Genomic DNA, 12823 nt, shown 5'->3' with positions numbered 1-12823 from the left:
CATCCTCCTTCAGGTAGCCATGGGTTAGGCCGCTTAGGAGGAGCTCCTCTATGAGGCCTGAGAGCACCCCTCAAGGGGAGACTTGTAAGTGGCCTGAATCAGACTGCCCAGGGTGGGTTTCTCACCTGAGGACACTCACAACCACCCTCTCCCGCAGGCCCAGGATCCCCATCTGTCCCCCTGCTTCACTCTTGTCTGCACCTCAACCCTGGTCATCATGCAAGGGATGCATGAGCTCTGCCAGCCTGAGAGAGTCTTTCAGGATCCAAGAAAGGAAAAGGGCCTGATGGAGGCACAGTTCATTTGGGGTGAGGAGAAGGAGGTGGAGGAAGAGGATGAAGAGGAGCAGAATGTGGAGAAGGAGGAGGAGGACCAGCAGCAGCAGCAGGTGGAGGGAGGAGGAGCAAGTAGAGGAAGGAGATGCAGCTACCTTCTCCTTCTCCTGGTCCGGGGTACCCTGGAGGAAGTGGCTGCTGCTGCAACACCCAGTCTCCCCCAGAGCCCTCTGGGTGTCTGGCCCTTTCCCAATGCCATGGCTGCTACTCCGGGAGGCAATATGAAGAGCATGGCCTCAGCAGGCAAGATGAAGTGCTAAGCACCTCATGTGACCAGGTAGATGCCAGATCCTGGCTCTGAGATGCACTGCGGGTGAAGAAGAATGAGCTGCTGCAATTCCTGCTCAGCAGGTGTCTTGCTAAGGAGCTGATCACAAAGGCAGAAGTGCTGAACAGTGTGCTCAAAGATTACCAGGACCATTTCCTGGTGGTCTTCGGTCAAGCCTCAGAGTATTTGCAGCTGGTCTTTGGCTTGGAGGTGAAGGAGGTGGACCCCAGTGAGCACACCTATATCCTGGTCCCCTCCCTGGGCCTCACCCTCAATGAGATGCTGAGTGATGGGCAGAGGTTGCCCAAGGCCGGCCTCCTGGTGGTGATCCTGTGCCTGATCGCTGTGGAGGACGGGCACGCCCCTGAGGAGGAGATCTGGGGAGCACTCAGCAGGATGAGGGTGTGTCTCGGTAAGAACACTTCATCTATGGGGAGCCCTGGGAGCTGCTCACCCAAGTGTGGGTGCGGGAGGGGTACCTGGTGTACCAGCAGGTCCCTGATGAAGACCCTGCTTGCTACAAGCTCCTGTGCGGTCCCCAGGGATATGTGAAGACCAGCAAGTTTAAAGACCTGGAATATCTGGAAAGAGTTGGTTGAAGGGGTCCCAGTTCCTTCCAACCCCTCTGCAAAGGCTGCGAGGGAGGAGGAAAGAGGACTCTGAGCCAGAGCAGCAGCCAGGCTCCTTCTGGGCCCATGTCCAACAGCTTGTCCAAGGGGGCAGGGAAGGAGGCTGATTCTTCCCTTTGTTATTGAAGAGGAAGCAGTCAGCCTTCTCAGCAGTGAAGGTCCTGGCCCGTTGGGGGAACCCGGTGTGTGGCATCTTTGTGTTCCTGTTCTCTACAATGACATGGAGGCTCATCTTTGTTTTCTTTAGGAATCTTTCAAATGTTATTCTTTTTTATAGAAGACAATGCATTCCAGTATCTAACTATGTCAATGACGTTGATCATCACACTGTATTTGTACTTAACCAGTTCAGAGTAGGAACACTTCCATTTTATTCTGTGGTCCTGCACAAGATAACATGGAATTAGAATTAGAATGATTTTGGAAATATGAATCTATTTAGCAGTGATATAGTTGGTGGAAAAATTAGAAAATAAAAAGTGATAGTAGTGAATTCTTTCTTCTTATACCTTGGGTGAGTTCATTTGGTACAGCTAAGGGATCTCAGTTTATGTGGATTTTCCTGCATTATCAAAAGAAGTAGCAATTCATCTGAGTCAAGCAGCCCCCTCCTCACTGGCACATTTATTGAAAAGACCTTTATGGAGCCTCTGCTCCATGAAAGGTCCTGTGTTAGCAGTGGGGACACTGGGAGAAGCAGGACACTCCCATACCTAGAGCGATGGTCTAGGAGCCACAGTCACATGAGGTGCCTCATGGGAGGGAGGGGAAATGGGACATTGCTGTAAGGTGTCCTTTTGGCTCTTGAATAAAGCCCAGAGAGATCTCTTTTTGGGGCAGCATGGAAGGGGTCCTAGCTCTTGTCACTTTGCTGCTGACCACAAGGATGGCACAGGTGTTTTCTACCCATTATCTGCTAGGAATCCCGAAGAACTCCCATCTCACTCCCTTGAAGTGATGCCCAGAAATCCACGGACTGACCCTCTCTTTCCTGGTCCTGGGGGCCCAGAATTCAAGGTGTTAACTAGCTTTCAATTATTTTCATTGTAATTGGGCATTGTAATCAAAGACTCAAAATTTATTGGTGCTGCAATGACGGAAGGTAAGTGTTTGGATGCAAAACCACCTGGGACTCATGCAAAGAGTGGTTCCTGCTTCTGTTTCCTGGAGCTGCTTGGGTCCTCCTGGAACACTCCTCCACACCCAAATTTTACAGGTCCTCTAACTGGAAATGGGCCTTTCTGGGTAGCCCATACAATGAAGAATCTGTTTGCATTGTGGGAGTCCTGGGTTCAATCCCTGGGTCAGGAAGATCCCCCTGGAGATGGGCATGGAAACTCACTCCACTATTCTTGTTTGGAGAATTCCATGGACAGAGGATCCTGGCAATCTATAGTCAATGGAGTTGTAGAATCAGATATGACTGAGCGACTAACACTATGGTCCACTACAGTCTAAGTGGAAAGTTTCTTAGTTTTATTTATGAAACATCCTGTTTGGCTAATTAGGAATTCCACATCCTATTGAGGTGCATATTCTCTAGCCTTCCCTGGACCACAAAGTAGCCAACCCCATCTAGTGGACACTGGAGGATTTTCTGGGGGCAACAGTGTGAAAGATTCCTGCCCTGTTATCAAAGGGTCAACTGTTGCCAGGCCCTGCGAGCTCTGTCTCATCCCTTATGTCCATCCTGCAGCCCAATACACGGGGCTCCTCACACCCGCTCGCCTCCCACATGAAGAACTGAGGCCACGGGGCTTGGCCATCTTCCCAGGATCACGTGCTAGTGAGGGCCGCGGTGGGCTCAAAGCCCTGTTCTCTATTCCTCTGGAGCCCCCACCTTTCCCGCCCACCCCAGGCCACGACCTGACCTTGCGACTTCTCATACCTTCCTCTTCTCAGTGCTACACGATGCCTCTGAGGTGAAAAAAATCAGGCCTGTGGAAGGAAGGGGACAAGGAGAATCAGAAGCCCTGTGGGGCTGCTCTGTGCCTTGCTGAGAACTGACTCTGCTCAGGGCCGGCATCTCTGTCCAGTCCCAGCGCCTCGAGCCTGAGTGTGGCGCCCTGTCCCTGCTGCTGCCATGGGGCCTCCTGCCAACTGAACCTGCCAGGCTGACCAGCTCATCACTGAGCAGGAGGGAGGGAAAGCCTGACTGTATGGTCCCAGTTCCCACTGGGATAAGACCCTACAGGAGGCTCCTCCGATATGGGAGGGAAGGGAACACAGGTGGATCCCTGAGGCTCCAGGTCTCCCAAGCTGCAGTGAGGGAGGGGAGCAGTTGGAGGGCCTTTGGACTGGGGAAACCAGGGGGTGGACACTAAGCACAGGGGCAGGAGAGTGAGGCAGAGAAAGGCAGGCCTTGGACGTCAGGAGGGCTTGTGTGCGCACAACACAAGTGTCCCGAGCCACGGCTGACAAAGACCCCCTTGGAGACACACAAACACACTGCTAGGGCCTGGGTGCTTCCTGGAGGAGGGGGACCAGAAAAGGCAGCTCCCTCAGGACCCAGGGGGTGAGGAGGGGCCCAAAGCGTGGGAAGGAGCAAGAAAGACCAGCTAGTCAGGCTGCCCACAGATACCAGGACCTTCTTTCGCCTTCAAAGGAGCCACCAGGGGCCCCCACCAACGTTTATAGCCTCCAGAGTCATGTCCCAGTCAGATGAAATGGCTGGAAGCAAAGCTTTGTCAACCTGCTTTTTTTTTTATTATTTTTTTTTAAATTTTATTTTATTTTTAAACTTTACATAACTGTATTAGATTTGCCAAATTGTCAACCTGCTTTTAAGCAGAAAGGCCATGAAGAAGCCCAAGTTGAAGCCTGAATCTCATCCATGCCACCAGTCATTAGGCAGAAAGGCCTCTGGGAGAGCTTCTTCCACACCCTCTTAGCTCTCCCCTTTCAGATACCAGGCTGCGGTCCTCACTCAGGGAAAATGACCCTGCTGCTGGCACAACTGGGAGACAATGCCCTAGGGTCCTCAAATACGGGCCTTTCCAAGGTACCAGTCTGTTTCCTACACAGTGATTTTCAAGAACAGTGGCCCACAAATACCAGAGAACATGCATCTTCAAACCCACTGCTCTACTGCTCACATGTGGTAAAGACCGGTGACTCACTCAGGTTTCATCCAGTCCCACACCTGGATTCTCATACTTTTTCAAATACAGGGTGACGGGGGCTTCCTTTGGTCACATCTAGCTCAACAAGTTAGACATATTCCTTGGAGTGAGTGTGTAAAGGAGGGCCCTTGAAAAGCACCTAACCCATAAAATCATTCGATGGGCCTGCCATCTGGGTAAAAGAGAACAGGTTCACAGTGGTGGTGGGGACAGGGGCAGGGGTGGGGAAGATCAGAGCTGGCCTTGGAGAGGACCAGTGAAGTGGCTGTTTTCAACAGAACTGGCTGTACCTTGAGCCCCTGATCAAGTCCTTCAAAGGGAAGGTACCCAAAGTGACCCAAATTGGACATGGATTGCCAGGACCAGGGGTAGCAGAAGCCCAACCACCCCACTGAGGAAAGGAAACAGGGCTTTTGAAACAGCCTGCAGGGAGGCTGAATCTGAGACTCTGGGAAGGGGATGGGAAAAGCACATGCAGGTGTTCCCAAAGAGAATACTCTAGGGCCACCAGAGTGGTGTTTATGGAAAAAATTGGAAACTGAAGACAACAGTCTATCTTCTGCAGTGGGATGATACCTGTGGGTGGGCAGAGCTCAGGAGGCTGTGAGCTCAGCGGAGCACCTAGCTTTGCCCTCCCACAAGACATCCTGGGGAATCTGTGTCTCAGGTGCTTGGGAACAGTCAAGTGGAATATGAGGTCGCTCCATTGTGCTCGAGCACAGCCCTACTATGGGGAGAGCTCGACCTGGGGGGTGGTGGGGGCAGGACAACAGGACTCTGACTTTGGGGCCAACTGAGCGGGACCAACCAACCAGCAGCACCAGCCAGAAGACAACAAAGCTAGAAGAGGGGGAAGGATGGGGGAGCCACCAACTCAGGTAAGGGTAATCAGCCTGCTATGGACCCCATCTTCTGGGAGGGACAGTCACCAGGGGCCCATCTGACTCCTGGGATCTCTCTTGGTGGTAGCAGACCTAAGACTCGCTAGGGCCTGGCCCTTCAGCAGAAGCCAGCCACAGGCCTGTATGTTGTTAGTGAGGGGAGTGAAGTTAAGGACACATTTGTCAACCCAGCCAGGGCCTGGCCCCTGAAACAATGTGCCTGGCAGCAGAAGGGAGCCCTTGTAGGCAACCTGAAAAATACTTTTTCTGTACTGTCAGACAACAGCCAAGCTGGGGATCCCATCTCCATCCCCAGACCGCCTCCCCCACACAGGTCCAGGGCTGCCTCTCCACATAACCTCTGTGACATCATGAAACAGTTAAGGAAGCTGACCACTTAATTGGCTGCCTGTCCCAAGACCCAGATTCTAGAATCTCCAGAGAGTATTTATGGGGCACCCCGACCATGGTCTGAGGCCTGTTTTCCCTGAGCACTCGCTGCTTGGATAGATAGTGCTCCTTAGCTAGACTGGCTCCATGGCTAATCAGAGTTCCCATGAGTCACGGGCAGCCCTGCTGATCCTATGAACTGACGGGGAGCCTGCAGCAGGGGACACCCGTCATTCCTCCCCAGATCCAAACCTGGATTCAGGGGAGGCTTTGGAGAAGCAGGGTGACCAGCCCAAGAGCCCAGATCCAGGCCTCCATGACAATCCGCACCAACAGCGCCCGAACCCAGAAATGGCCAAAGAGGAAGAGAACAACGGCATCCTCGGGCTGTCCTTCCCCAGGAAGCTCTGGAGGATTGTGGAGGATGCAGCCTTCACCTCTGTGCACTGGAACGATGAGGGAGATACAGTGGTCATCGAGGCAGATCTCTTCCAGATAGTGGTACTCCAGTGCAGAGGCATGGACCAGATCTTTGAGACAGACAGCATCAAGAGCTTCATCCGTGAGCTGAACCTGTACGGGTTCAGGAAAGTCCGGCCTTCAAGTCACTCTGCAGGGAAGAAGCTCCTGGTAACGTAGAAAGCCCTTTTGGGGAGACTAGACTAGATGAGCTGAATGCTGGACGGGTTTCATTTCCCAGGAGAATGTTGTTCTCATGAGAGGGTGGTTAAGGAAAGAAGAGAAAGCAGGATCTGTTGTGTTCCACCACCCCTCTTAGACAGGATCCCTGGGGGTGACTCCAGACACTGAGGGGCCAGTTGATGTCAGGGAGGGCCAGTAACACCTCAAGTGAAGACGGCCCTGGGCGAGCTCTAGGGAGCGACATGCTAGGGCCTCATAAGCTGCCAGGAATGAAGAGATCTTGTCTTCATACTTAGGCATGGCCCGGACTGTTGTGGGGAGGCGGGTGGTGAAGAAGGGCTCTTCTCCCCTCTCATGCCTAAAGTGATTCATTTCCTTTCAGATCTATCGAAACTGCAATTTTCAGAGAGACAAGCCTCTGCTTCTGCAGAACATCCAGAGGAGAGGCAACCCCAGAACAACTTCTCAGCCTGCCACTGGCACAACAACAACTCCAAAGAGAAAGAAGCGAGTGGTGGCAACCAGACACTGTCCTCAATTCCACCACAACGAGTTCACCCAAAAGGCTGGCAACAAAGTCCAGAAGGGGATGCCAACTGCTCGCAGAACCCCCAGCCAGTGCTCATTTGTGTTTTCTGACCTTTGGTCTGTGGGCAGTGTAGCCAAGTGGGCTGGGGGAAACCATCTCCCCATTGAGCAGGGCGGCCCCAGCAGGGCAGCTGGAGAGGGCACATCCAGCAATGCCATATCTGTGCTCTCGGCTACTGCTGAAAGGGACAGCCCAGGGAAACTGCCCGAGAGCCCCCCAGTGTACCCAGATTACAAATCGGTGATGACTTTGTACAACACCTGTTACTCCATCCTGATGGCGGGCCTTTTAATCATGGCACCAGATGAGGCCCGTGAGGCGGAGGATGAGCAGGGAGAGTCCTCAGAGTATAAGTGTGCCCTCTGTGAGCAGCTCAAGAACAAGCCTAATCCCTGAGCTGCCAGATCCCTAGGGACACTCAAAAGCACTCTCTTATAATTAAAAATAGATTTCTGGTTCTAATAAAGTCAAGCAAAACTCCTTTGGAGTAAATAAACAATCAAACGAGAACTACGAGTTTGTGTTCTTTCTATCTGTCCATTGTATTCACACATGGAACAGGGTGAGCTCGAAGAGGCTGGAAGCCCATGCCCCAGGCAATCTTCAGTCTTGTCCCCATGGTCCATTTTCATCTGAAACAGCAGCATTTCACAGGCTCATCCAAGGGTCTGACCCATGAGACGAGTGCTGAGGGGAACCCAGGATGGACTGGTCCCTGGGCCTTGCCTGCTGCTCAGCGGATGGCTCAGCTGGGCTCCTGACCTTGGGTGTGTCACCTTCCATGAGTCATACACCCTGCAGCAGAAGAGGCTCCTCAAGGATTCCCCAGTGATGCCACAAGTTTCTGATCAGCAGCTGAGCATCCCATCTCCCTATCCAGGGGCCTCCTCAAGAGGCTCACTGGAAAGCAGGGTAACCCCAGCCACTAAGTGCCTTGCAAACACATTACCCCAAAGCCAAAGACAAGTACAAGGTTTCCACAAGGTGAACACCAACCCTTGTCACTCTGCCCTCACACCTGTATTTAGAAGCCTATCTTTACTGGATGCTTGGGGCTGGTGCACTGGGACGACCCAGAGGGATGGTATGGTGAGGGAGGAGGGTTCAGGATGGGGAACACATGTACACCTGTGGCGGATTCATTTTGATATTTGGCAAAACTAATACAATTATGTAAAGTTTAATAATAAAAAAAAATTAAAAAAAAAATAAAGAAGCCTATCTTTGGATGTGAGGCGGCCAGGCACTGCGTCCAACAAACATAATTTGAGAGCCAAGGAACACTTTACATTAGGACAAGTGTCACATGCAAGGACAAACCATGGCCTGTTTCTGGGCCTGCAGGCCTCTCTGCCTGCTTATGCTCAGCCCCGCCCCCGGCCTTCCCCTATCATCCCCTGGACACTGTTCCAACATTAGGAATTTGCACCAGAACAGAGAGGGAAAAACACTAACCAGTTTCCTAACAACACATTTCTCTCAACCACCCAGTCTCAGCAGGGCCAAAATGAGTGGCAACACCATCAATTCGTAGAGCTCAGAGTCCTGGAGTCTCTCACTGAGTCCAGAGCAGCATCAAGCAAGGGGAGACCCTGCCCCCAGCCCTGCACCAACTGGGCACTGCAGTGCAGGGCCAATTCAGACACAACCAGATGGGCAAGTCCAGAGCGTGGTGCTGACTGCATGGTATTACCCTGTGCTGGTCTCTTGGTCACTTTCCTCTCGAAAGCCCAGTCTGGACAGGCCTCCTGCCCAAAGGGGATCAGGTGCTTGAGGATGTCCACCTGGAAGATGTCCTTCCTGCCTCTCCCAGAGACGGGCTGCAGCAGCCAGCGGGGGTTGGCTTGCGCAGTCATGTACTTCTGTCGCAGGTTGGGTAGCAGGGCTTGATTCTCCAGCTCCTGCACCTGGTTGGGACCTAGGTTTTCTAGGCACAGCAAACTGCCCCCAATGGCCACAAGACCTGCATGCAAAGACAGGACACAGAATGAGAACAAGGTCATTCAAAGTTGCACCTTCCTGAGATTAAGACTGTATCATGGAGGGAACCTGAGTTGAACTGGGTTCTCTGGCTGAGGGCTCACCTCGGCAAAGGGAACTCGGGGCGAGGCCAAACGAGGGAGGGAGTGAAATGAAAGGGAGAGGCCTGGTGCTCCAGGAACCCACCAGGACATGGGCAGCTCTCAGTCTGCCCACTGCAGGCCGCAGGGACAGAGCATGAGGGCCCCAGTGGAGGCCAGCAGACATCAGGTCCCCAAGGGATTTACCAGCAGACAGGTGTTGCTGTGGGGCCTCACCCCTGGGGAGTCAGGGGATTTGCTCAGGCCCAGCTTCAGGCAATGTGGGGATGGAACCCAGGCTGGGTGCTTTACTGCTTCTCATGGTCTCTGCCAGGCACACAGACACACATGTGGGGACACACACATACACACAGACAAGTGCCATGTGCAGTCATGGATGCGCCTCTGCCTCAAGCACAAACGGGGACTGAGGCCCAGAGTGGTGATCAGGCACCTTGTGCCACCAGTTCCCAGCCCATGGACCCTTGCTGTCCCTCTGAAGAAACCTCAGCCCCCACGCCCAACCCCACCAACTAGTTCAACAGAAAACAAACAAGTACAACCCAGCTGAGATCCAGGGCAGTGCAGGGGCCCATATGGGCAGCAGGGGGCAGGGTGGTACTTACCCACGATCACTCCATGGCCGAACTTTTCCCCAGCAAGGCCTGGATCTGGGTGGGGCTCATTCTGAGCCTCCACTCCAGCAGCTCCCACTAGGCCTAGTCTTTCCAGTCGTGGTACACCATGTGGATGGCCAGGGTACAGTGCCGGTGACCATGTAGCACGGGCCACCATGGCATCTCCAGGTTCTTGACACTGTTTAAAACGAAACCTGAATAAGGCTGTCGGAAGAACAGATGGCCGAACTTCATCTCCCAGGGCTCCTAGGGCTCCCAGGGCCTCATGTGGCTGCGGAAACACAAAACCACAAAGGTCAGGAGTGTGATTCAGTGGCCTGCAAGCTCACAGCCCTGGGCTGGACCTCAGCCCCACGAGCCCGAGCATCCTCCAAATATGCTGACACAGAACGCAGGGGTCAGAGAGAGCTGGCTCATTCCATTCGTCTCCACACAGTCCACTGATAGGGGAGTGGTGACCCAGAGGACCCATCCATTACATGCAGTCTGTGGGGAGGTCAACAAGGAGGGTGGGACAGTGGGAGAGAGGCACAAGGTGAGTTCCAAGACAGAGAGCCCTGATACCCTGCCAGCACTGAAGAGGGAGGGCAAGCCCCCTGGTTTCACAGCCCAGAGGGCTCTGGTCCTCTCCCGGCACAGACAGGCATTGTCCTGGGCTTGGCTTCCCCCACTCCCTGCCACCACCCCACCCTTCAGCTCCACAACCCCGTCACTGCCCATGCTCTGCAGATCCCCCATCTTAGCCCAGGGATGCTAAGGGCATATCCATGCTAACCAATCTGGACTCGGCCCTGGGGCACCCTGGACCTCAGATGGCCCTGCCAGGTGTCTTCCCCATGTCTTTGGGAGCCACCTTCCTCCTAGCCCTTCCCATACCACAGCCTCCACTGGCAGCAAATGCCCCGGCCCCTGCCCAGAGCCTCAAGAAAGAACCAAGGAGAACAGAAACTAATGGGATGGGTGCACTCCATGTCATTACCAGGGCCTGGGACGGCACCATTCAGGTATCACAGAATTCAGACCTCAAATAATACACTAGGTTACCATCACCTCATTCAATGGCTGAGGTGGCACTGAGGCATAGACTGCAGGGGACCTGAACACACACATCTCCATTCGCACTTCTTTCCCTGTACCTGGAGGGGGGTCCCCGTTCACTGGAGGGAGCTGGAGGCAGAGGAGCAGAGCCATGAGCCTGAACCTCAGCAGGGTCTCAGCACCTCGCAAGGGGCCTCCATTTCCACATGGCTATGAGGACAGGAACAAGGTCCCAGGGGCACCCAACCCAGGGCCTTTAGGGCCTTTCCTTCATTTGGCACAGCAGAGCCACAATTCTCACAGGCCCAAAAGGTCCCACATGATCTGGCTCCTACCCTACTGGCCTGCTCTCCTCGCCCCTGGATTCACCTCCGGTAGCCATGAAGGCCATCCTTCCATCCTTGGAACATTCCAGTGTGTTCCTACCTCAGACCCTTTGCAGGGTGTGAGGACTCACATCGCACCTCAGTGTGACCTTACAGACAAAGGAAAGGTCTTCACAGAGCTGATGGGGGTCAAGTGAGCTCATTAGGATGGACCCTCCTCTAACAGGATGGCTGTCCCCATACAAAGGACATATTTAGAGACAGACAGGAACACGGGGAAACTGGGGTGAAGAGGAAAGCGGAGCTCTCCAAGCCCAGACACACCCACCAAGGCCAGCAATGCCCTGGAAGTGAGGGGGGAGACATAGGACAGACTCCACAGCCCTCATGAGTGCCAACGTCAGCTGACATCTTGACCTCGGCTGCTGAGCCTCCTGAACCAACACGGTTCCTAGTATGAGCCACCCGGTGCAATCCTGATGTGACTGCTGGCAAATGAAGCCAGAGGGTCAGCTCTGTCGGGACATCTCTCCACAGGGGTAAGGGGGGAGTGGGGGATGGCTTCTCCACTCCCGGCACCTCGAGCACACTCCTCCACGTCTGCAAAATCCATGTGTCTGTTTTCACCCTTACACGGTGTCTGTTTACACCTCCCATTGTCGGGGGTCCCACAGTTTACTGACGCTTCCCTCCTGGTGGAAGGGAAGGGAAAACTCATTCTGCCAATATAGCCACTCCATGTGACCACACACTCACTGAAGAACCATGCAGGAGGCGGCCCAGTGCACATGACACACACCCGACGTGCTGACACATGCCAGCAAACGGCCTTCCACAAAGGCTTCCCCTGTTTCCACTCCACCAACCACAGGCAAGGGTGTCATGTCCTCATGCACTGCCTGGTCCTGAGCATCATCATTCGGTTGAACGTTTGCCCATGTGCTGGGTGACAAAGGGTTACACTGTTCATTGGGTCTGGCTTGGTTACAAGGCTGGCCCTTGGGACTTTGCCATTGCTATGTCTTCTACTAGGGTATGTGACTGGATTCCATCCTTGCCCAGTTTGTGCCATTCAGTATCTCAGCCAACCCAACCCCTTCCTCCTGAGAGCCTCTGAATCTCACCTGTGTGGGTGGAATCCCTGAGCAAGAAGTGGCTGCAAGCACTCCTAGGGCCGGAAGCAGAAGGTGCCTGCTTGGTGGCCAGAGGAGAAAACACTCTTCCTCTTGCTTGACTGGGCATCTTCACCTGCACGAGGACCAGAGGAACAGGGAGAAAGTCACCAGTGACAATACAGCAATCTTGGACAACAAGCCACCACCGTCTTCTCCTCACCAGGGGCCTCAGACAACGGAGTACCAGGAGGGCCCAACTCATGAGAAACACACGTGCAGGTTCCCTCAGGGTGGGTTCTGCTCATCACAGCAGCTGGCCTGTCCTCACCAGGCTGGGACAGGGACCCCACGATGTCTCTGTCTGCAGCACATAAACCCATACCCCAGGAGTGATTGTGATTTACAGCCCAGGAGACCCCACAAAGAACAAGAGAAAATGATTCCTCCCCTCACACTGCCACTCTGGAAGGATCCGGGAGCCGCAATAGTCAGTGGGCCGCCCTCCATGGACTCCTGGTTGGGCCCCACCAGGAGGGGAACTGGGGACAAGCAGTTGAGCCCTGCAGGGTCGGAGGGGGGTGGCGACTTCCAGCGGGAGGGTGGGGCTAGACTTAGGTCATAGTCCAGGGGCGGGGTAAGAGGTTGGATGGCAGGTCTGGGGCATCTTCCCATGTGTCCCAGGGCATTGCTGGGATGCACACGTGGAAAGAAAGCAGTGGTGGGGTGGTACTATGGCTGTGGAGGGGGCCAGAAGGTCCAACTTGGCCTCCTGGCAGGTGCTCCTGGTCCC

General features: G+C 54.1%; 2 pseudogenes; one reads left to right on the top strand and one right to left on the bottom strand.

Annotated features, from left to right (window-relative positions):
* Positions 1 to 5772: 5772 nt before the first annotated feature.
* Positions 5773 to 7252, top strand: LOC129639147 (heat shock transcription factor, X-linked member 3-like; annotated as a pseudogene).
* A 1127-nt stretch (positions 7253 to 8379) lies between these two features.
* On the bottom strand, positions 8380 to 9788 carry LOC129639988 (EOLA-like protein; annotated as a pseudogene).
* Positions 9789 to 12823: the final 3035 nt, after the last annotated feature.

This window comes from Bubalus kerabau, chromosome X (genome assembly GCF_029407905.1).
Source record: "Bubalus kerabau isolate K-KA32 ecotype Philippines breed swamp buffalo chromosome X, PCC_UOA_SB_1v2, whole genome shotgun sequence".
NCBI classification, from domain to species: Eukaryota; Metazoa; Chordata; class Mammalia; order Artiodactyla; family Bovidae; genus Bubalus; species Bubalus kerabau.
The sequence above is the reverse complement of the archived record's forward strand: the minus strand, read 5'-3'. Positions and strand labels throughout refer to the sequence as shown.